This window comes from Candoia aspera, chromosome 5, assembly GCF_035149785.1.
Source record: "Candoia aspera isolate rCanAsp1 chromosome 5, rCanAsp1.hap2, whole genome shotgun sequence".
In the NCBI taxonomy this organism is placed as follows: domain Eukaryota; kingdom Metazoa; phylum Chordata; class Lepidosauria; order Squamata; family Boidae; genus Candoia; species Candoia aspera.
The window spans coordinates 111,079,409-111,105,036 of NC_086157.1; the positions used below are offsets into that span (position 1 = coordinate 111,079,409).

At 42.5% G+C, this 25,628-nt stretch overlaps 1 protein-coding gene across 1 annotated transcript in view; it reads left to right on the forward strand.

Moving 5' to 3' along the window:
• The first annotated feature begins 619 nt into the window (after positions 1–619).
• TENM4 (teneurin transmembrane protein 4) overlaps positions 620–25,628 on the forward strand; it is a 445,069-nt gene continuing 420,060 nt past the window's right edge. The window contains exon 1 of the mRNA XM_063305935.1: positions 620–698. The gene's annotated coding sequence lies outside the window, so the exon portion shown is untranslated. The remainder of the gene's footprint in view (positions 699–25,628) is intronic.

Sequence of the window (25,628 nt, forward strand, 5' to 3'; positions counted from 1 at the left end):
AACAAATTCTACTCCTGTTGCTTTATCATTATTGAGGATAATGTCTGGACTTTTGATTGCAACATATCCTTGAAATTTTAGTTAGCTAGGGCTCAGTTCTGCTTAGAATTCTGCCAAAAATGACAGGGATTTTTAGTTCTGACTTACAAAGATGGGAGCTCTGTGCCTAATGGTGACAGTCCTAGAAAATCTTCTTTTCTCTCTCTCTCTGCTGAAAGACATAAACAGCTGGAACCCTTCCCTAATTCTAAGATAGCTGTTTCTGATAGGATTGAGTGATTTACTCATTTATTTATTTGCAAGTCCAAAATCTCCTGCTTGGCTTGACACTGTCTAGTTGTTGTTGATCTGACAGCTTCTGAACTCAGTTGATGATGACTATGATGTTGAAAATAAACCTTAATTATCCTAGCTATGAATAATCCTAATATCTAGAAAGTGTTTGCAGAGCAAAGAAATTCAGCCAGCTATTTCTCCTCTTAATTAATTGGTTAATTTTGTGTTTCATTTGCTTGCAAAAAGACTGCTGAGTTTAATTGTTGTGCCTTCTGAGGGTCTAACATGCATGGCATTCCTTGCTGTCTTTCTTAGAATGGTCTTCTGCACTGCCATCACAAGTAGAAGAGCAGAGGACGCCAAGAATTGATCTGCAGAGTTTCTGGCCATCACTGTTCCTGAGTCTGCTGTAATGGAGACAGGTATCCAGTCTTTGTCAGTCCTCTGAATCCTTGTGAAACCTGCATTCCATAAGGAATGCCTTCCCTTCTACTAATCTCTCTGTAGGTGATTAAAAAGGTTTGTTTATGGGAAGAAGGGAAACCATGATATCTAATTTGGGAGGGTGAGGATTACAGGCAGTCCTTGCTCTTAACGACCACAATTGGGACCAGAATTTTGGTTGCTAAGCAAGTGGTTATTAAGTGAACCTGACCCAATTTTACGACCTTTTCTGCAGCGGCCATTAAGCAAATCACTGTGGGTGCTAAGCAAACCATGTGGTCATTAAGCGAATCACACAGTTCCCCATTGATTTTACTTGCCAGAAGCCAGCCAGAAAGGTTGAAAATGGTGATCACGTGGCCACAGGATGCTGCAATGGTCATAAATGGGAACTGGTTGCCAAGCACCCAAATTGTGATCATGTGATGGCGGGGACACTGCAGTGGTCATAAGTGTGAGGACTGGATGTAAGTCGGGTTTTTCCAGCAACATTGTAGGTCTGAACTATCACTAAATGAATGGTTGTTAAGTGAGGACTGCCTGTACAATTATTATGTTTGTAACTGCTACAAAGAAGGTTGGAAGATGCTTTGTTAGATATTGTTTTTTTCTTGTTTCCTCTTTCTCTTGTTTTTGTTATCTTTCAGTTTTTCTCCTATTCTTCTATATTTTCTTCTTTCTATTTTCCCTTTTATGTTTCTGTAGTTTTTTAAGCTTATGTAAAATCATTTTTAATAAAAATTATGTTAAAAAAAAGAAATATCTCTATAGGTATCAAGATAACTTTGAGATTATTATTTAGCAGTATAAGCTTCTGTTCAGAGTTGAGGAGGAGGAGGATTCTGATTAAAATATCTATCACAACCCATATCTAGCAGGGGTCCAGAAATGCCTTACCAGTCAGGTAGTGGTGTCTGTCTGTCTGTCTGTCTGTCTATATATGGTATATATATATATATATATACAGTATATATATACAGTGTGTGTATATACACACACACACATACATAGACACACACACACATATACATACATACTGTGTGTGTGTGTATGTGTGTGTGTGTGTGTGTGTGTGTATTTAACATGACAAGTGTCTCTCTGAGTTGGAAATGAAAGATGGAAAATTATTTGTCTGGCCCTTTTGTTGTTTGGCTGTGGATAAGCTGTGAGATGCCTAAAGGACTGAAATCTAAGGAACTGTCATGATCAAATCAGACTAGCACTTGGTTAGTCTAACGCTAAATACGTTGCTGGGAATAGATCTCTAAAATCTCAAGTTTAACGTAACGGGGTAAAGTGTCCTTTTCCAATTCTATGGTTCTCTGATCACAGGATGGCCTCTTAACTAGAAATTTGGAGATTACAGGTGAAATCTTTTATGTGCCAAACATGCACTCCACCTCTGAGCCATGGATTTGGATTGTGTCTGAAGGCTTATTGAGCAAGAGGCCATATGTTCCAAGTCTTCTTATGGGTCTGGTTATCCTGGCCCAGTGCTGGCAAAGCTAATATTTTAACATCCATTGAATATATAAGGAATCTAACCTACCATCTGAATAATACACATTACTGAACTATGGTCATTCCCTGAACATGGGAGAAACCTTCACCTGGAGGCTTGATGCCAATGAGAATAGCCAACATTGTGCTCAAACAACTGAGTTTACGAAGACGTGTGAGGTAATTAAATTGAGCTGAGACAGACTTTGCTCCCAACCAAGAAGTTCTTCTGTTAACTTTGACACCTAGGCATTTGGGGGGAAATCTCCCTATTGGACCAATCACACCCAGATGTCAAAGCCAAGATTTCGTGAGGTCCATAAACAGTTGTCCTAAATATCCCTTTGCTTCACTGATGTTGTTAGTAAAACAAGCTAATGGTAATCATTAGTTACCTGTTCCTTGTCCTCTCAGCAGTACCAGGTCAAATTGCCATATATGGGCAATTAGAATTAATGCAAACAGCACTTACAAGCTGAACGCCTAGTTTATTTCCAGATCGGAAGGTCAACATCGTTATCCTTGGTGAATCCAATTACCAAATCCTCTAGAATTACGGCACTTTTTGCCTGCTTGTTAGTCACCCGAGCATTCCACAAAGTTGCTCTTTTGGCATGGGGTTTTTTTGTTTGTTGAAAAAAAAATATACCAAAACAAGAGAATGCAAGCCACCCCCCTACACACACACTGTAATCTTGCCAGTGAAAATTGGACTTTTCTAGCCTTAATGTTGTTTGTTTTAGTGTGAAATGGCTTTTCTATTCAAAGGGAACAGGTAGAAATCAAATTACAGTACTTGCAAACATGCATGATACAGAGAAATAGGAAAAAAAAACATTTGGATGCAACAGACCGGAGGACATTGGAGTGTCTGCAGAGTGGGGTCAAGAAAGGCAGATGACAGTTGCAACCAGGCAGTCAAAGCCCCACTCTTTTTTACATGCAACTTTGTTTGTGTGATCATAGCTGCCATACTGACCTTTTTGACTTCTCAATCCCCCCAAGGATGCCCCGTAAAGGCAAGAGTTTTTCTGCTATAGATATTTGCTGTGAACTCAGAAATTCTCTCTCTAGAATATAAGTCAGTGAAGGTTCCCATTCTGCAAGACCTGAAGACTTACAGATTCTAAGAGTTCACAAAACTGTTTGGCATATTTACCCTTTAAACCTGTATATAAAAGTATTTCCTGAGAGAATAGTAATTTTCTAGCTGGATGGAAACTGACTACTAGATGCTGGCCTTTATGCTAACATGGGCTACAATTACCAAACCATGGTTTCTGAAGCATGGAAAGCTCACATTTTCCAAAGAACCTCAAGATGTTACCTGAGGTGGTCCTAAATCCAAGATGTGTCTTTTGGAGTTCTAGATCCATTCAGTTTCACTAGCTAAGGCAGTCCCTTGCCCGTGAACATAGAGATGTTGGAAAATGTCTCCTCAGGCATCATGTGAAAACAACTAAGTTTCATCCCTAGAAGATTCAGTGGCAGTCCATTGAGAACATGAGCCTTTAAGCAAAAAGGCATTGAAAGTCCATCTACCTTTCTCTTCAATATTTGTTGAAGTGAAAATGTATTTTAGTGCTACCACCAAGAAAAAACGTCAAAAAAAGCCCAACACTGTCCAAACATCAAAATAATCTGAATTTTATGCTAAATCCAAGGCAAGATTGAATTTCACCCCCAGACATAGATAGGCAAGCTCATATGTCCCATTTGGATTTCTAATCAATGCATTAAATGTAAAGAAGTTTTATTTCAATATTCCTTTTATTTTCCTCCTTTTTAGAGAAAGAGTGATAGGCATTCCTCATTTTAAAAAGAAACGTAGGTGGTGTTCTACTATGTAGGCATTTTTAAGGAACAGTTTTGTAGATCACAGGCTAGAAAACAAAATGTAGAGTAGCTTTTGGGACTCATCCAGCTCAGCTCTAACTTTTCATGTTAAATTGCAAACCTTGATAAAGTTAGATTAAGTTTATCTTTAAAAAAACTCATACAAATTTGCTGATACTCTGAAATCAACAGCAGAGTCACTCTTCTGATATCCAAATGCAAGAAGATTTAGGCACAAGAGATCAACAATGGCTTTCTACTTGTTGAACTCTGTTCACTTGACCTTCCTCAAGCAAGACCATTACAGGTTTTCAAGAAGAATCTAAAGCAGTGTTTCTCAACCTCAGCAATTTTAAGATGTGTGGACCAACTCCCAGAATTCCCCAGCCAGCAATGGCTGGCTGGGGAATTCTGGGAGTTGAAGTCCACACATCTTAAACTTGCTGAGATTGAAAAGCACTGATCTCAAGGCTCATTGGTTTATCTTGGCTTGTAAGTGAGTTTGGATTTGCGGGAGGGCACGTTGTGCATATAGTACTATCTGATTTTAAACATTAATTCTGTTGCCACCATGCTTGTTACTGTTGGTTGGATATATATTTTGTGTTTCCGCCATGAGGTCAAGGTGACGTACTTAATACTTTCCAGTTCTTCCATACAATTTTTTCCCCCGTTTTTCCTGTAGGGTCAGCTGAGAAAGTCACCCAGTGCCTATCCAAGGTTGGACTTGACTCCAACACTATAACAACCACAACGTCATTTTGACTATTTTTTTTTATTGCCTTTCATGTTAGCCATGGTCACAGAGCATTTTATTAGCAGCTGCATCTTTGCACAACTTGTTAGTGCTAATCTTTGTTTAGTTTTGTTTGGGGTTGGGGGGGGGGATAATGTGTTATGTGAATCCAGGATAATAGGTTGGTTTATGGATCAGTGGATTGTGTAAACACAGAAAATGTGTTAATTCAGTAAGCAGGTCAGGCTTGTTGTGTGAACACACAGCTGTAGCGTTAATTTTTGAATTCTAGGTTGTGTTGCATACTGCTCTGAGAAGGTCATGAATTATTTAATTAAGTAAAGAGATAAAGTTGCAAGGAAGTGCAATCTCTTTTGATGCAGGGTTGTTCTTCCTTCCATCTTGAAATCCCATGAAACTTGGTCTTATCTTGGTGTTACAAATGAGTCCAAAGAACAAGACCTGCATTTATTCCTGGACTGTTCTTTGAGCACCTCTCCACCTTCACAAGCCCCCATAGATTTGTTTCTACTTCAAAGTGAAATTTCAACTCCCTCTAGGTAGGCTTATGTGTGACTGCTGTCACTTTTATTTTATAACAAAAATTTGGTGACACATCCTGTAATCCCACGTTTTCATTCTGGCAGGTTTGAGAACATCTCCCAAATCCACAGGCAGTGCCTTTATGCAAAATCAAATCCATCATGTTCCTTTTTGATCTTCACTTTTCCCAATAGATTTTGACAAAGCTTGTTCACAAAGGATTTGTGAAAATGAAGTAAGAGTACATTTCTAAAGGTAAAGAAGAAATTCTAGATGGAATATTTTGGGAATGGAAGGTTCCCATACATTTCAGGTGAATTCTCTCTTGGAATTCTTTCACCCAACCTCTTGCTATTTTCCTATATTTCTTAAAGTTGTGGGTTTCAAAGTTCTTGTCCCCAGGGAACCCTCTTTTGAGGGGATGGGGGATATTAACTCTCCTACAGAAGTCTTCTTTGGCAACTCTACTGGAATCACTGCTTACTACAGAAGATTCATTTTGGATCCTCAGCTTGTTTTCCTATAATTGATAGTGTTGTTGTTTATTCATTTAGTCGCTTCCGACTCTTCGTGACTTCATGGACCAGCCCACGCCAGGCTTCCTGTTGCTCGTCAACACCCCCAGGTCTCCCAGGGATGAGTCCGTCACCTCTAGAATATCATCCATCCACCTTGCCCTTGGTCGGCCCCTCTTCCTTTTGCCCTCCACTCTCCCCAGCATCAGCATCTTCTCCAGGGTGTCCTGTCTTCTCATTATGTGGCCAAAGTATTTCAGTTTTGCCTTTAATATCATTCCCTCAAGTGAGCAGTCTGGCTTTATTTCCTGGAGGATGGACTGGTTGGATCTTCTTGCAGTCCAAGGCACTCTCAGAATTTTCCTCCAACACCACAGTTCAAAAGCATCAATCTTCCTTCACTCAGCCTTCCTTATGGTCCAGCTCTCGCAGCCATATGTTACTACGGGGAACACCATTGCTTTAACTATGCGGGCCTTTGTTGTCAGTGTGATGTCTCTGCTCTTAACTATTTTATCGAGATTGGTCATTGCTCTTCTCCCAAGGATGAAGCGTCTTCTGATTTCCTGACTGCAGTCAGCACCTGCAGTAATCTTCACACCTAGAAATACAAAGTCTTTCACTGCCTCTACATTTTCTCCCTCTATTTGCCACTGTACACCACTGTTAATATCTAATCTCCCCATATAGCCTATAGCCATAGATGGTTGGGGAAGACTGATGGTGAAAAGAATGTTATCTGTCATCTAAGCTCTTCCGCCATGATTTCTTCCTTTGTCATGACTTCTTGTCCTCACATCTTCTTGCAAAAGACCCTGAGAAAGATGAGACTAGTTTCTCAAGAGAAGAAAAGTCAGTTCTGGATTCAGGGCTTCCACAAAGAAGGGACACAGCTTTGCCATCATCTTTTGATTCAGAATCTCCATCTTCCCATCTTTGCAGAAATCTGAAACAGCAGAATCAGTCAAGGATTCATAAACAGTCCAAACAGCCAACTATTTTATTTTATTTTGTTTATCAAATTTGTCACCACCCATCTCCTCCCACCAGAGGGACTCTGGGCGGTTATGCATTGTGATTCCCTGGGGAGGCATCAGTAACTTTAAGTATTGCCAATAGGTCCTCCTGTTGTCCTATTTGGAAGACAATTACTCAAGCCAACATGCTGGCTGTGGAATTCTGGGAGTAGAAGTCCACCCACTTTAAAGTTGCTGAGATTGAGAAACAGTAAGATAGAAGGTGTTGGTGAACCTTCAGAGGAGATCCCTTGGTATCTTGGGAAGAGATTGCCAAAATGTTACAATATTTAAATATTGAGCAGACAGGGGTAGGTTGCTAATCCCTGCCTTGATGGACGTGCACCAATCTCTGTGAATCTCCGGGAAGGCCAAACGTGATATGCACCATCAGAACAAAATTTTCCCCTCCAAGTTTAGGAATCCATAACTTCATATTTATAATCCTTTCTCCTTCCTCCTCCCCCTCCCCCTCCTCCTCCCCTTCTTCTCCTTCTCCTTCTCCTTCTTCTTCTTGTTTCTGGGAGAGATGGAATTGATCCCATTGGGATAGGCAGTTACAAGTGATCTAATGAAGAGACCCAGCACTACAAAGATGGAAAGGACACCCTGCGATCAGCCTATCTTGTTATAAAGCTGCTTCTTATGTATTCAACTCCTCAATTAGTTATTCAACTCCTCTGTTCGACATTGGCAAGGACTCTTTGTTCTACCTGCTAATTTGGTACTGATTTCCTCCACAATGGACTTTCCAGCCTGTTCTGGACAACTAGAAGTTAATTGAAGTGAAGATCCACAAGTTTGAACCGGGCCTACCATTTGTGATTGCCACCAACCCCTCAAATCCATTCTCCCTCATTGAATCTCGCAAAAGTCCAAGAGGAGGTGAGAGAACGTAACAGCCTCCTTTTTGATATTCTCTGTGTAGTCTTGCTAAGCTGCAGTTTCCCTAAAGGTATCTGGCAAGCAAATAAAGAGGGATGGGGGTATGGAGTGGTTGGTGGAAATCAATGTTCCTGTCCTGCAAGAGGCAATGTTCTGATTTCTTTTGACATGCAGAGTTCTGCTTTCATTATTTATGGTCATGCTGCAGAAGCCCATTTGCACAAACGGTCAGCCTGTTGCAACGGGGGACAGTTTCACACTGAAGGAAAAAGAGAATGGAAACAGGTCTGAGGAAATCATCTTTGGTGTGGGATTCTATCAGACAACTGAGGAATGGTGTTAGAGGCCTTGTGGTTACCTAGGAATAGAAACTGCAGTGAGTCTGTTCTTCCTGTTCCTGCAGCTTTCATAGCTTTCTGCCCAAGAGATGTCTGGGAAGCATGTGTGGCATTAAGGGCCACTGAAACTTCTCCATTAATTTTTGGTCTGAAAAACTGAGTGGATGATTTCTCCTTTGGTTGACTGCTTAAGTGCCATCACTCAATGTCAGCTCTTAGCAACCACACAGATAGGCTTTCTCCAGGATGATCTGTCTTCAACTTGGCCTTTCAGATCTCTCAGGGGAGTCTTCAGTGCTGTTGTAATGGAGTCCATCCATCTTGCAGCAGGTTGCCCTCCTCTTCTCTTTCCTTCAACTTTTTGCAGTCTTACAGACTTCTCAAAGGTTCTGAGTCTCTGCGCGGTGTGTCCAAAATATGATAGAGAAAACTATCATAGAAGTCTATCCAGAAGCCACCTCAAATCTACAAAAATCAAAATACATCAAAATACACCAAATGGAGTACAGTTTTCAGAGTATTGGAGAGGGACAATGATTATAGTCCTTTGTCCACCACTGTCACAAGGCTGCTTTTGTCTCACCTTCCCTGCCTCTTCTACCCCACTGAGTCCAAGAGGAGCCAGGCTGAGCCTCTTCCTAACACTGTCTCCTCTCCCAGGGCTTAAGGAATGCTTCTGCCCTTGTTTCTGTAATGGCTTCTGAATATTCCCTTCAGTGCCACCTCCATGGCTCTCTGCAGCCTCTGAGATGGTTTACTGTTGCTGCCAAAGGAACTTAAACGATTAGAACATATCTGATGTGGCTTTTCATAGGTAATTGATGCACCTGAAGCTTCCTTGGTGGGGTGAGGGTGAAAAATGAGAACTCTGGGGTCAGGATTTTGGATGGGGAAAAAGATGGACTATTAAATAGTCCTCAAATAGTCCATCTTTTTCCCTCCAAAATCCTGACTCCAGAGTTCTCATTTTTCACCCTCACCCCACCAAGGAAGCTTCAGGTGCATCAATTACCTATGAAAAGCCACTCTAGATGCTCTCCTTGGACATGGAACCAGGATACCCAGGTGCCATTTTTTGAGCAGGCAAGCCCCTCATGGTTACCGCTGTGCAAGAAGACCCTCAACATGCTTTCAAAATCCCAAAGGTTGAGGGCCCTGGTTTCCAGTAGCTCTTTTTTCTAGCTAGTGAGAGGTACAGAGGGTGGGGGAGGGAGTCCTTGCTTAATATAGATGTGTTTGTAAACACAACCAGATGATGGATGGATGGAGGTAATCCTTGCTTAATGACCACAATTGGGATTGGCAACTCCATTGCTAAGCAATGTGGTTATTAAGCGAGACATCACATGACCATGACTTGCGATTTTACTACGGATTCTCCATTGACTCTGCTTGTTGGAAGCCAGCTGTGAAGTGCACAAATGGTGATCACGTGACCGTAGGACACTGCGACAGTCATTAGTGTGAGGACTGGTCGTAAAGTTGCGTTTTCAGCGCCACTGTAACTTTGAACAGTCACTAAACAAAGCAGTCATTAAGTGAGGACTACCAATGATAGATGGATGGATGGATGGATGATAGACAGATGACAGAATTTATTATAGTCACAGACCAGAGTTCAAACTAAAACATTAAAAATAAAAAAAGAGCAAAAACATAAAACAGGTTAAGGTTGTTACAGTTGGCGGCAAATTCATCAGTGGATATCAGAATGTGTTTAATTTTACAGGCCGTATAACAGAATTTGGCTAGAATCAAGGAAATTAGGTCATTCTGATCTGGTTACAGTAACTGTACGTAAAAATGATCAGAATTTCCCAGGTGTTTTATCAAGTAAGGAGTGATAAGGTGGGTCATAGGATCCCTATAGAAGGTGCAATGTAACCAGACATGAGCTGTAGTTTCAATAGCCCCTTATGCGCAGGGCACGGTCTTAGCTCATAGGGAACTTCTTTATATCAGCCCTCCATAGCTGCTGTGGAGAGAGAATTAAAGCATGCTAAAGTTAGTGCTGTTCAGAATTTGGAGGTGTAAATACCTCACTGGTTTGAAAAAGGGAAGTTGACTGCTCAGAAAAGCATTCTTGGGCAAAGTGGACAGGTCCAGCTTCTAGTTCTTTAAAGCGTTGTTTAAATGCACTAAGTGCGTACTCATACCCCGTCATTAAGAACGCCTCCCTGGAAGAGCTGAGAAGTTGGAGTTTTGTGGAATTGTCCTGCTCCATACTGATTCATAATTGTCCTCAAGCTGGGGGCAGGGGGGAGGGCATTAACTTCAGCTAGTATGCTATAATGCAAGTCCATGCGCCCATTTTGACTTCAGTCAACCCTCCTTAACGCCTTCTTCCTCAATACTTTGTTTGGAATGCAAGTAGTATAGCCCTTAGGAATTTAGATTGGGTCCTTTCAAGAGTACAGGTAGTCCTCACTTAATGACAACAGTTGGGACTGGAAGTGGTCATTATGCGAATCTGACCTGATTTTACAACCTTTTTTGCCATGGTCATTAAGTGAAACGCCACAGGCATTAAGAGAACCACATAGTCATTTAGCGAATCACGCAGTTCCCCACTGATTTTGCTTGCCAGAAGCCGGACAGAAAGGTAGAAAATGGTGATCACATGACCATAGGATGCTGCAACTCTCATAAATGTAAACCAGTTGCCAAATACCTAGATCGTGATCACGTGACTGCAGTGACGCGGCGATGGTCGTAAGTGTGAGTTCCAGTCATAAGTTGTTTTTTTCAGCACCATTGTAAGTCTGAACCATCACTAACCGAATGGTTAAGCAAGGACTACCTGTAAAGGAAATGTAAGGTCTCAACTGGGTACCTCTTTTTATTCTTTCTTCCTCTCCCCCAAATTCTTTGTCACCCAACTCAGGCATTTTCATCTCTCTTAATTCCAAAGGCAACCCTTTTCTACCCAGGTGGGCATCTGCGTGCCAGAGCAGCTCTTTAGAGAAACCGAGCAAACATTTTAGCTATCGACAGCTTACTAAAGAAATCAATTTAGCCAGGGTGGTTTTTGTTGGGGGGGGTGTCACTTTTATCTGCTTCCCTTCAAGGAAGGAGGGTTTGGTGGGATTCCTCACAACAGTTTCCTGAGTTGGATGATCTGAGAGAGAGTGACAGCTCCAAGGCCAGGGGGAACTTAATCACTAATGATATATTGCACAGTCAGTAGCTGGTGAATGTCAGAATCAGGGAATTCTGGCTTAATTGGCATCCTAATGTTGTTTTTAAATGGGGTACCTCCCTGAATACTGATAGAGTGGCCACATAAAATGCCCTGTTCGATGCATCTGATTGGGTTTCTTTTCATTGTAGACTTTTGTAGGTGTGGTGGATTTCAGTAATGCTGCCGGTTCTCAGGAAGGAGGGAGCACATTCCAAGGAGGAGGGCAAGATAAGAGGAGGCACAGTCCAGGAAGTGATTGTGGGGAAGACCAAGGGGTTCAGAACAGCCCCACCCCAGAGCCTTCCCAGGCTATTCCCTCTGAGGTTACGTAGAGTAGTTTTAGTCTGGCAAGATTCTGACTAGATGGTGTGAGCAAATAAAGAACTGAAGTTTGGCTGGACTGATTCTTTGTCGTTCTTGGGATGGGCCTGACAGCAGACCTCTGGATCTGCTGTGGAGCAGGAATTTATCTCAGCCACAGGAGGAGAGGGTGGGTGGGATGATGATGATCAGGCCATGGGCGTGCTTGCTCTGAAATCTAAGGACATTTCAGATACAAGACAAGGGGGGGAAACCCAACCATTAAAGGAGGTCATCAGGCACAATTTTTTGCTAACCTGCTTGGTTCCCAGAGGTTCTCAGAAGAGATTCTTGAATGGTATGCTTTTCAATTGCAGCCCCATATTTCAAATGTCAGACAGAAAAACTATGTTTCCCCCTAAACACAGAGGCAGTAACAACTAATGCTTTTCAGAAAGTCTGATTTTTAAAGTTATCTTAAAGCTATTGAGTTTCATTTCTCTTATGCAGACACTTTAATGAAATGGAGAAGGCCATTCGCCTAATTTTTGTGGCGGCGGTGCAAAAGTCACTGTTGGAAAATTTAGATCTGAGTTCGCCCCCACCTCTCACTGCATTCAGTGCCCCAAATTTTGAAGGCGACGCTTTGCTCCTTGTTTCCGTTTCACACAGTTCTTCTCTCTCTCTTTTCCCAACCTAACAATGCATGTTAAACTGCTCCCCAATTGCTTAACGATTTACTGTTTGACCGAGATGAAATGGCTTGAGGGGACCATTCACCTTTTATGCCTGGAACATGAAAAATGAAATGCCAACGGGAAGATGACTTTGGTATGGATTGGCGGTGAAGGATACAGCTGTGATGTACTGAGCATGTTTTGTGGCCCAGGAAGGCTCTGGAGAGAGGCTACATCTGAGGATCTAGAATTATATTGACAGTACCCAGGCGTATAAAAGAAGGGTATGCAGGGCAGGGGCATCTGCCAGGTATGGTCCAAAAAGTCAAGATGGTGGCTGAAACAGTGTGATTGAAGCTTTGCTTATTTTTTATGGTAATGATGTGTCAGCCCTTCACGACCGACCAGACTAGGACAGCAAAGTCATGCATGCTAATACTACTTTTATTTTAAGGTTATAGTAGCAGAATCTTGCAAGTCTGAATGCGTTGCCCCCTCCCTCCCTTTGTCTTTGTGACAGCTAGGGAGAGTCATGTCTGAGACGTTTTCTCAGGTTACAGTTCTGCCCCAGACTCAGATTTCTTTTATCTGACTGTTGCCTTGGTAGAGGCTCTCCCTCTTGTTCCTCGAGGTTATTTCTTCTGCCTATTAAATGATGTTAATTTCCTCCATCTTCAGACCACTTCACAGCTGCCTGAAGACATAAACCAGATCCCACACATGGCTACCTGTGTGAGTCAGACTCTTGAGGATCTGGGATAGGTCCATGGTTGCTTACTCCCACAGACTCTACACCACATGAGGGCAACTTGAGGTCTCCCAGAACTAAGTCCCAGAGACCACACCACCAACTTCACAAAGGAATCTAGCACCTCTAGCACTACCATCTTCCTGGATGACAACTGCCACCACAGCCCTGGGATCATGGCTGGTGCCACACTTGAAACCCAGGTAGATATAGTTCAGGGAGTCAACCCCCCACCCCCGCCACTGGCCCACAGCAACACTGCTGGCTATAATCCACCTTCGCACTGTGTATGCCATAACATTAATTTGCTATTTGTATTTGATCCTGGACATATTTGAGCCCTGTCTGCATTTGGTTCCGCTTAATATGTGAATGGGAGACCACTAGGAGAAACTGGCCTTTGCCATTTTATTTCAAGATTCCCTAGAGTTAATTCCCTCACTTGACTGACGGTCTCTTCCCCATTCTGAAATGCGTTTTCTACTAGTTGCTCATTGGATCTTCTCTTCCTCATGGCCCAGCTCCCATTCAGTCACCTTTGAAAAGCAAAGTGCATGTAAGAAGGAGGACCAAGCGGTCGTAAGTTCTTAAATGTGTCTTCCGCCAGAGAAGGATGGTGCTGCATGGGGACCATCCTGCCCTGTGGGGAGAGTAAAATGTGGGATGTGGGGAAAAGATTCCCTCTTGCTGAGATGACAAAGAAGGACCTGCCTTATCCATTGCAGAAGACACATCTTTAGCAAAGATTTGCAGATTTTTAGCAAAAGTGTCAAAAATGTAGCATCCATCTTGATCAGGAATTCTGGGAGTCATGTTCTCACCACATCTGGAAAGGGTCTGGATGTGAAGGAACCATCTTGCTGACTTACATGGGGCTCATTAAAGAGTGAAGAAGGAGCTTAGCTTACCTTTTCAGCTCACAGTATTGCATTATTCATATCAACAAATATCAATTTTTCCTCTCCTGCCTCATTCTTCCGATGCAAGCGGAAATCCTTTCAATTTCCTGCAAGGGTAACCTCTCTCCATATAAATTAATTGAAGAACCAGATAACCCTTTTCAGAGGAATCAGTCAAATACAGATGGCTTTTAAAATTGGGTGATGATAGGAAAAAAATCCTAAACGTCCATTGTGTACCATGGCCATATTTTAGAGCCAGTTTGGCCTAGTGGTTAAGGCAATGGGCTAGAAACCAGGAGCCCGTGAGTTCTAGTCCTGCCTTGGGCATGAAAGCCGCTGGGTGACTTTGGGCCGGTCCCTCTCCCTTAGCCCAGCCCACCTCACAGGGTTGTTGTGGGGAAAATAGGAGGAGGAAGGAGTATTAGGTATGTTCGCCACCTTGAGTTATTTATTAAAAAATAATAATAATAAAGGTGGGATAGAAAATAAAATAAAATATTTTCTTGGAAAAAATAAAGGACAAACCTGAAAAGGGGCCAAGTCTCAGAGAGGTTCATAAGGATTAAAACCAAAAAAATGTAATTGTTTATGTTTATAACTTTGCTTTACAAAGGAGGATTCGAGAGCGAAGCCAGGAAAATAAGTAATTAAATTAAATAAATCTAAAGGACAACTTTCTGGAATAAAGGACGGATGGTCACTGTACTATAGAGGAATTCCTCTGCTTGGAGGATCTACCCTACCCTGGAAAAAAAGGGAGAGAGAAATACATATTTGTAAGCCAAAAGGGAACAGCACCATCTAGACATTAGCTGAATTATACCCTAGGAATGGTTGCGAACATTGCTTGAAACAGCGGAAGGATAGTCTCTGTACGTGAGCAAGGTTAGGGGTCAGAAGTTAGGTGCCATCAAACTGGGTCTGACTCCTGGACAGTCCTGGACAGTCAGAGAAAGAAAAAGCTAGGGATATTCTCTGGGCATTTCTAAAAGTTTCCCTGCAAGCCTGAAGGTGTAATCCCTTTGAAAGGGAGGGGATTAGAAAAAGAATGCCCTGTTGTTTCGCAATTGATGGATGTAAAGAAGAGGGCACATGGGAGGGGTAATAGAGAGTCGTCAATTATGTCCAGAAATGTTTTCTTCTTTAAGGAATCTCCTGTGGCTTCGGAATACGAAATAAATATTGCCTTGGGAGGCGATTGGAAAAAATAAAAAGGAAGTCCTATTGTTCCATGTATGTATGTATGTAGGTAGCTAGCTAGCTAGCTAAATGGAGCTTTTTATCTTCCTTCCCCCTCTCCCTCCTTTATCCCTTCCTTCCTTCCTTCATTCTTTCCTCTTCCCTCCTTTCTTTAGTTCTCCTTCCCCCTTTTTTTATTTCTCCCTTCTTCCTTCTGTCTACATTCTTTCCTGCTTCCTCCCTTCCTCCCTCCCTCCCTCCCTTCTTTATCCTTCCTTCCTTCTTCCTTCCTTTATTCCTTCCTCCCTTCTTTTTTCCTTCCTTCTCTCTTCATTCTTTCCTCCTCCCTCCCTCCTTCCTTCCTACTTTATTTCTCATTCCCTCCCTCCTTTATTATTCCTTCTTCTCTCTCTTCTCCTTCCTTCCATCTGATTTCATTCTTTCCTCCTCCTCCCTTCCTTCCCCATTCAGTGTCTGTCTCCCTTTTTGACTATTGCGAGAGCCCCGTCTCCATAAACAGGGCCACAGTTGGCTCAGGATCATGTGGTACATTTCTGCTAATCTTTCCATTTTTTCAGATCGCTTTCAGAAACAGCCAAACACCTTGCGCCCTTCCAGTGAAGGAAGGGAGGGAAAGAGGGCTTCAGATATGGCAGGAAAACAAACACAAGGACTCCAAGGGCCCATTTTCCCCGCAGTTGCAATCCAAGCATACGCAAAGATTTCCTCCTGCAGTAACATGAACAAAACGCAACCACAGTTAGTTTACAGACAGCTCTTCATGACCTTTTGGTGTTTATTATTTATTTATTACCTTCACGTCTCATTTAAGAAATAGAAGGCAACATACAGACAAGTGTTTTGTTTTGGGTTGTTGTTGTTTTTTTACCTCTGTGACAGCCCTGTGAGGTAGGTTAGGCTGAGAGACAGTGACTGGCCCAAAGTCATCTGGTGAACTTCTAGCTTTGGCATGATGGGAACTCCGTAATCACAGACTTTACTAACAAATTCAACAGCTTCTGTAAAATTCAGGAGGGTTTAATCTTTTCTCTTCAGCAACAGCAATGGTATTGAGGTCACAGGTTTGAGGCATTGTATTGGTAGGTGCGTATTTTAATAGTGTTCCTGTCCGGGACCCCCTGCCTATTCTCCTTTAAACTTTCTCAGGTTTTAAGCCGAACCTTGGGAATGGGTGCTGTCCAGAAACACACCACACAGTACATTTGAACAGAGCTGAGATTTGGGGGGATTTCGGGATTTTTTTTTAATTATTATTAAAAAACTAACACAAACCACTAAAGTGCAGAGAAAGGGAGGGAGGGAGGGAAGGAGGAAGGAAGGAGCAAAATTGCTGAAAGAAAGAATAAAAAGAAATATAAAGAAGCTTCCATTTCCTTTGCAGCAAATATAACTATAATTACAAAACTATCTCTTACTCTGTGATTACAAAAGAAGGCTCACATTTTTCTATCATCCAGTTTTTTTTTCTAATCAGCAAAACCACAAGTCGTAAGTGCATTTTTTTCCGATTCATGCAAAAAGTCTACAAGGGGTTACCCGTCAGCCCATAAATGTAGATACTGTTTTTTCTCTAATCAAGGAAGTTAACTTAGCCATCTCTGCAAGTTCCATCATCTTCACTGACCCTTCCTCCATTGTGGGTAATGCCAAACTTTTCTACTTTTGAGCATATAATAGTCTCCCTGCAATGGTGAGCCTATTCTAGTGCGAAGATTGCAATTTGTACATTTCCTGCCACCAGTCGTAATAATAATAATAATAATAATAATAATAATAATAATAATAATAATAATAATAATAATAGGATGAGAACCATCTGGATCCCATGTGGCCCCTGGGAACCCTCTCTTAATCAAGGGCATGAACCTAGCCAATTGTAGCTTATTCAATAAATCAGAGTTAACAAAATAACAGGGAGTGTAATCTATGAATCCGCTGCACTGACTCATCCCACATTCTCATTCTGACCCAGCAGCATGGACATTTATTTTACCAATGGGAAAGCTTCACTAGCTTCGTTGAATAAGCCATTAAAAGGAAATCTTCCATTGTAGACATGGATTTGCGTTCCCAACTTGGCCTTGTTCCTTGATCACTTGTGGTTAATTATTGACCTTGTCCTCTTTCCAGTGTATTTGTTTGCTGTTCTGTTACCATCATCTGGACTGGAAACACCAGATCAGGGGAAGTGTTAAACACAGGACTATGGAACAGGAGATCAACCAGTCTCATGGGGAGTTCATATTGCAGGCTGCGAAGTTCTCAGGCTTCACGCAGACAGTAGGAATTTAGCAAAGCCATTGTCACCTCTAACAGTTACAAACAGGAAAGAGGATTTCATACATATTGGGTTACACTGCCTATCATCTCTAGCCATGATAAACAGGGGAACAGAGGAGAACTTTAAAGTCATTTCAATTGTTAGATCATTTCTGAGTGAGCAGCAAGGAAAGCTCATCTGTTTATTTGCTTTGAAGTGCCTTCTTTAAAATCACAGATTCATCTTTGCATGAATCTGTTTGAAACAAAACAAACCCCCCCCCAAAAAACCCAAAATGAAAATGTGTATCAAAATAATTCATTTCCAAATGTATTTTCTTCAGTGCTTGTTTTTGTTTTGTTTTACTTGAGAAGTGTGTGGGAATGCTCATGAGATGAGGAAGCCAAGAGATCATCTCTCCCTGTTCCTAGAATCCTCAGTTACCAGGCTTGTTGGAAATTCTGGGAGTTTTCCCAGTATCTGGAGGACACCAGTAAATGTCCTCCAGACTCCAGTAGATGACTGAATGCCAGTCCAAACATTCATCCTAGGAAGTGCTGATTAGAATCGTTTTGAGTAGGCCATCATCATCATCATCATCATCATCATCATCATCATCATCATCAATCATCATCTTGTTTGTATCCTGTTTGCAAGTATTGAATCAACAATTCCAACAATTATTTCCTAATGTTGCTCCATGTGTGTTTGTGGCTTAACCTGTGGGAATCATATGTTGTTTTCACCAGGCACAGGAGAACTTTTCCACATGCAGTCAGGTTCAATATCATGCAACAATTCACTGGGGCAGGAGTACCCTTAGAGTTTACTAATGAGTACCAGTTGGGGGCCTGACTTGACAGGTTTTCTACTTCGCTGCTTCAGTCAAGCTGCCATTTTAATTTCCCACCAATCCTCCAGTGTAACATCACTCTGACACATGGCTGAACATTAAAATCACAGCTTCCAGCCATCCGGTGTTGCCTTGAGCATCTCTGTCTTGGCTCTGTGTATTTTTGAAAGGAGTTTTGGGTGGGCCTAAGTGAGGTCACCTTTTTCTTAGTAACCCACAGGCAGGCTGTTTAGAGCTGTAATCACTTTGTCTTTAGGGATCCAGTCACTATCCTGAGAAAATATTCGAGCTGTGCAACACTTCAGATTCAAAGGCAAAAAGATCCTTTGGAGAATCCAGAGCATAGAAAGAGCATTGCTCTCCAGCTCCCTAACAGATGATTTTCCAGGATCATGCTGCGGCTGCTTAGGGCAGCCATACAATTCTGGGAAAAGTTATCGCTGATTTAAGGAGTTGCAGAGAGGTGCCATGATCCTGATTCCCCCACATGCTCCAATGCACCATTTTATCTTTGAATCCAAACCCAGCTCTTGGAATTTTTGCACATACCCATCAATTTATCCTACATCCCTCAGCAAGTTACCCAAGACAGGCTAGAACTAATTTCAGGGAGAGAAGACAATGATTTTTAAGAGGACCATTCTGATTAGTCATCCTCCAAATGTGGGTGGACTGTGACCTGCAGAATTATGGAAGCTGCTGCCCCAATATGTCTGGATGACACCAGGTTGGAAAGAAGATGACAGATAGTAGTAAAACAGAAGATTTTTTGGCTGTGTTCACATTGCGCGCTCTGCTGTGTGTTCCATAGCCCTCGTTTGTTGAATAGACTCCAGGTGATTGCATTCAATATGCTAAATCATAAACCATAGTTTACCAACCATGGTGGTGGGGTTTGCACAAAACCACATTAGCACAACAGGGGGCCCCTGTCTTCACATGGCCCTTTATGTAGTGGTATGTGGGAAGGACCTTGGGAGACAGTGGGAAGAGCCACAGCCAGGGAACGGTTGAATAAGAGGCAGCTGAGCCCTCAGAAGGAAAAGGGGTATGGCAAACATCTCAGAAGGGACCCTTGCTACTTTCTTGGGCTCTAAAGGTGGGGGAAGAAATGTCCTTTCAGACTTGCAAGATTCTGTTAATGTAACCTTACAATAAAGTAGTATTAGTTCATCTGGGCGTGCTTCCTCTCTGGACTACCTCACAGGGCTGACACTTTAAGACCACAAAGGCACACAGGAACATACCATTTGTCCTGACAAGCAGGAACCACATCGAGACGAGGAATAGGTCTCTAGTGTTTTATTACTGCTACAGTAGACAGCAAATCCTAACAAACTGAAGAAGCGTGAGAAAACCCATACAGATAAACCCCCAAAGTCAAGGCGGGTCTGTTCTGTGTCTCTTTGAATGGCTGCTCAACTCCTCACGACTACGCATGTGTTTTCCCCCCTGGATAGGGGCCCCCTCCTGCTCACCATCAGTGCTCATGACACCATTCTTGTTATGCATTTTGCATACCCCTGTTCAGATTCTGGAATGCAGTGCAGATAGTCCTCACTTACTGACCACTCATTTAGCAACGGTTCGAAGTTGAGATGATGCTGAACGAGAGATACTTACGACTGGTCTTCAAATTTCTGGCCATTGCAGTGCCCCTGCAGTCACATGATGGCCATTCGGGCACTTGGAAACCAGCTCGCACTTACGACAGCCGCAGCGTCCCACAGTCACATGATTGCCATTTGTGACCTTCCCTGCCTGTTTCCCACAAGCAAAGTCAATGGGGAAGCTGGCAGAGAAAGTTGCAAGTCACTCTGGTAAGCCCCCCCCCCACTTTCTTTTGCACCACACTGCACCCTCTGCTTCCCTGCTCTCATGTGTGGCTTGCACTGCAGCACCCCTCCCCCAACTCACATGCAGCATGCACTGGGCCTCCTAGGGCCTCCCCATGGTGCCCCCATGCTCCTTACCTGGGATTCCCTCTGCTTCCCACTTAATGACCCACACCTTGGGTCATCGAACCCCAATGGCCTTGGGGTTTCAACGGCAACCGGGACTGCCTGGATTGCTGTCGCTAAGCAATGCGGTCACGTGACGTCACGCTTTACGACCGCATCTCTTAGCGACGGCAGTCCCGGTCCCAATTGCCGCCATAACCAAGGACTGTGTGTAACTAATAACTGTGTGAGAGAAAGCCCCCCCACCCCCGTTTTGGAAATCATCCTTCCTAATCGGTAGATTATTCCATATGGCTTCCTCTGTTATTAGATGGTGAGAAAGTATATCAGACTAATGTCCACAGCTGGTGCTCCCTTTTAATACCATATGGATAAACGTGCAAGCAACTCAGCATTATGAACTCCGGTAGAAGCATTTATCTTAACCGGCATTGCCCCACAGGAGTTCCTATCTTCTCACATGCTCACAGCAAGAAATGGCCTGAACTTTCGGAGTTGCTGATGCTCTGTGGTTTAAATGAGGTTCAGAAATACCGGGTCAGGCTCAAACGCCACCAAGTCCGAGAAGAGGCATGTTGGCAATCTGAAAAAAAATTCAGAAGAGGACTGCAACGTTGGATTGGTTTCACTGGGCGACCCTGAGCTTTTTAATGGCTGTCCTCTGTCCTCTGAAGGGACAGGAATTTTAAGAGTCCTCTTTGTGAGAGAATCGGCTGCGCTCCGTAGAAAGTCATGCAGGGATAAATTAAGGAACTAGAAAGAGTGCAGAGAAGAATAGGAAAGGTGCCAAGAGGCTTGGAGGCTAAATCGTAGGAAGAGTGATTAAAGGAATTGGGCATGCTTAGCCGAAAAAAGAGATGGCTGCAGAGAAACAAGTAGTCATCTCCCAATACATCAGCCCTTAGAGGTAGTCCAGGCAAGAAACCATCACCACGAGTACTAACATTACCTTTATTGTAACGTTACGTTAAGAGAATCTTGCAAATCCAAAAGCAAATCTCTCCCCACTCGTCTCTCCTTCCCAGGGAACTAGGGAGGGTCCCTTCTGAGATGTTTCTCCACCCCCATTGCTTCTGTGGGCCGAGACGTCCCTTATCTGACCATTGCCCTGGCTGAGGTTCTTCCTCCTGTCTCTGAAGGACATTCTCACAGACCGTTACATCCTACTTCAAGGGCTGTCACGAGGAAGAGGACAGGACAAGAACCAATGTGTAGAAGCTGTGGAGATGGAAATCCAACCTCAAAATAAGGAGTAATTTCCTGACCGTGACAGCTGAGAAGCCGTGGAACAGCCTGCAAATTGGAATGATAGGGAGGCATCACTGGAGGTGTTCAAGCCAAGGTAGGACAGCCATTTGTCTGGGATGGTCTGAGTTTTCCTGACCTGGGGAAGGGGGTGGGACTAGAAGACCTCCAAGGCCCTTTCAACCCAGGGATTCTGGGATTCTATGTGGAATCTCTAAGGTAGGGCTCTATAAAGCAGGCCACCCACCAACGGTCCTGAAAACTTTGATGTCCCTTGCAGAGCCACTCCAAAAGATACCAATGTCTATCATTTTATTATGAGGGGGCGATGATTTAAATAGGAAAGTTTCGTATCCGCTACATTTCACTGGTTTGCTGTCACAAAATTAAAAGCTAGATTAAATTAAATCAAAATTATTCTTGCTTCTGGACCAGCCTCCCTTTTGGAAGAAGGCAGGTCCCAGGTCACTACTCAGACCTTAGTGGCTTTTGACCTGGGAAAAAAAAAAAGCAATCGCAACACCAAGCTAGGAGTTTGCGGTGACTTTGCAGCAGTTGGTGTTCCACACCTCCTCTTCCTGAGCCCCTGTTTGGGCTGGATGGTCTGCAGCAACTGAAGCCTTCTCCCCCATCTCTTTTTTTCCCCCTGTAACAATGGTCACTGCCTTCCAATAAATTGTTTCATTTGTCAGTTTCTTAAATCAGCTTTGCTAAAATCAGATGGGCTTAAGGTAACTGCTGGCTGATTTATGAGAAATGTGAGTTCCCTTAGGAAACAGTCTTTTCCACCCACGAGAACGGGGGTGCTGGCTCGGACCAAGCTGTCTTATGACCCCAGAAATTCTGGGGCTTATTTTCTGCCAATGAAATATGACAAGCTTCTACCCCAAACTCTGACTCCAGTTTGTGTCCGACTGTGTGGAACCCGCCGATGATTTACAGCCTGTTCTTGAAATACCATATCAAAAGTGTGTGATTTTATTCCACCTTGTGACATTCCATTACAGCCAACTGGGGCCACAGTCCAACCCAGTGCTAAGTGTGGTTGCACGCTTAATTCTGCACTGGCTATATTCTTGCAGATGTATTCCTTCAGCAATCAAAAAGTTCTTTTCCAATCAGAGTAGCTGGTGAGGAATCATAAATTCCTGCCGTTAAGGGCAGCTGTAAGCCTCATAGCATTTCCGTAGAGGTGAGTGCCATTAATTCAGCAGGACATTTTCTCAGGTTGGGTTTAAATGAGCTTTAAATGAGATGTGTCTCTGTGTGTGTGTGTTTTACACACATGGTTTCGCCTGCAAAGAAAATGGGGGGTGGGGTGTTGAAATGTTTGATTGATGGCACTTTTTATCCCATCTTTAAGAAGCTTAGAACCCTGGTGTTTTTTCAACACCGTTCCCTAGAAGAATCCTGTGAGACGCTGGTAGACAAAGGATTTTTTGAAAATGATGTTATTGTGCTAAACAGATTAACAGAAAGGAAGTATAACTCTCTGCAACCATATTAATGAAATAATATAACTTCAGAATTCATCATTATCATCATAAAAACGGGGTGAGGGTGGGGAAGGCTTGGAAAGAATAGATTATAAACAAACCTATTCCAGAAAGATTGACCTAATTGCTCAAAAAATCTGTTCCCTTCTCCTTTTCTCAAAAGGAAATGACATAAAGCGCTAATCCAAAAGTCAAGAAAAAATACGTATCAACAATCCATTGTTGCCAATCCAATGTATGTTTCTCCTTCCAATATTATGTTGTCATTATTTTACTACTTTTCCCAAGAATTCAGACTGTTCCTTTCCCGTCAGTCAAACATTCTGGGGTTTTTTTGAAAGTTGCAAAAGATACGAAGTAATCCATGCTTTGATGAAGTAAATACTTGCTTTGGGCTTTTCTTTATAAATTGCAAGGTACATATGACCCCACTAAAAGCAATAATAGATATGCTAAAAAAATCCAAAAATCCATGAAGGCAATTTTTTTATTAGGCAAACTTAAGAGGTGCAATTTTGTTGCATGCTCCTGAGTTTCAGTAATTCTTTTGTGGTTATGGGGGGAAATCAGGAGAAAAGGCAAAAATGTGGCTGGGCACCACAGCTATAATACATCGACAGATAGAATGATGGGTTGCCTCCAGTCATGAAAATTAGGAATTAACATGTTGGGAGTTGTTGTTTATTATTATAATGAGACTTTTCGGGAGGAAGAAAGTTGTGGTTTGTAATTTCTCCATTCTGGAAAATGTAAATTCTACTAGTTAGTCAAAACTATTTCCATCATTCCTGAGATGCATATATCCTTTAGAAAAAAATCAAAAGGAGCCAAGTAGTTCCTTTTCAAATACATTTTATTAAAAGGCATCAGCTCTGGGAGCTGAAACTCACTTTATCAGATGCACAGAATGGCTAGCCCGGTGTTTCTGAACCTTGGCAACTTTAAGATGTGAGGACCTCCCAGAATTCCCCAGACAGCCATGGCTGGCTGGGGAATTCTGGGAGTTGAAGTCCACACATCTTAAAGTTGCTGAGGTTCAGAAACACTGGGCTAGACTGATGGAGGATTTAAATTGGGATGAGGCAGGGGGGTAGGAGAAAGCAAGGAAGACAAGATGGTTATGCAGGTTACATGTGAGATGGATCACAAGTACCTTATCAATTAACAGTTGTAATGTGTTAAAAACCCCATTGTGTTTGTTGACACATTAGGAGATAGCCTGAAACCTTTTGAAGTATGTGAGTTCATACTTCAATTTCTCCCTGGATGGTGCTGTGAAAGTCTAATTTTTTTCCAGAATTGAGGTCTGTGAAAGAGTGTCCTAGAAGGTTGAAATGCTCTGATATTACATTGTCCCAATTTGAGCCCTGTTGTCAAATTGTGCCCATTAATTCTTTCCTGCAAAGTTTGTCCCATTAACACATCATCTCCCTGAGTTGATGAAAGACAGAAAGGAAACCAAGTCGGTAATCTTTATGTTAAAGAAACATGGCAGAATTTTGGCTGTTGTACCTAGATTAAAAAAAATAAATGAATTGGTTTCCCCCGCCCCCCTATTGCTGGGAATCCTGCTCTACTAAATGAGGCAACCTTTATCTAGTTAGGTTATTGTTAGTTTTTCTAGAGCTTGCATCACTCTTTGGAAAATAAGGTGGAATTTTGGGGTGAAAATAAGGTGGGACTTGGGGGCATTCATCGTGACTTCATCCGTTCTGCGCCAGAACCTTCAGAGGATTGGCTCCAATAAAAAAATTGGCAAGCATGTGCCAGATATTAAGACAATATGAAGCTGTATTATCTCTCCTTTGCTGCTCTTATCTGTCCTTTGAAGTACTTGGTGAAATCCATCTCATTCCACCCCCAAAGAGAGGAATCAAAACACATGAGTTTGTGTGTTTGAGGGAAGGATGCTCTTTCAAAAGACAACCGGCCAAAAGAAGGGAGGGGGGAAAAGGCAAAGTTTCAGGTTAGATAAGAGCCCAAAAGAAAGCAAATCCTTTTGTTGAGATAAGGAAGATCAAAGGGTTTAAGCACTGCCAAGAGAAATTTAATGCAAAGAGGGAGGGGGACAAAATAGTTGCCCAGCAGCTGAAATTTCTAACACAGGAGGGGTCTAATTGGCTCAGGTCAAAAAGAAGACTTGGATGGACTTCGTTATCCAGCACTGGCAAAATACAGTAATGTGGATTTCCCTCCTCCTTTAATTTTTTTTTCCCTTCTTCCTCCTTTACTTTTCCCCAGTAGGAACATTAATTTGCAGAGGATGGGGGCTAGCTGTAAGGGGAATCAACAAATGACTGGTTTGCTTTGTTTCAATTTGCATCTCCAGGAATAAAGATCCTGTCAATTTGTTGAGGATTAGAGCATTAGCTTTCAGATCTCCTCGAGATACATTAAATAATGAAATGGGGAGGGTCTTAAAGTCAAGGGTTAATGTTGTTCATACAATGTTAGTGCCTAGAGGAGTTCAAATAGAAGGAAGGTTCTAGCTGGCAGATCTATTTTTTTAAGTAGAGGAGATGAAATCCCAGTCTGTAAAAACCATCATTACAATGAATGGTTGTTTGTCGCCTGTCTCTAGAACAGTGTTCCTCAACCTCAGCCACTTTAAGATGGGTGGACTTCAACGCTCAGAATTCCCCGCCAGCCTTGTGCTTATTCTGGAAGAGAAAGCATGGAATACTGAAGGGGGTCAAAGAAATCCAGGGATCAGCGG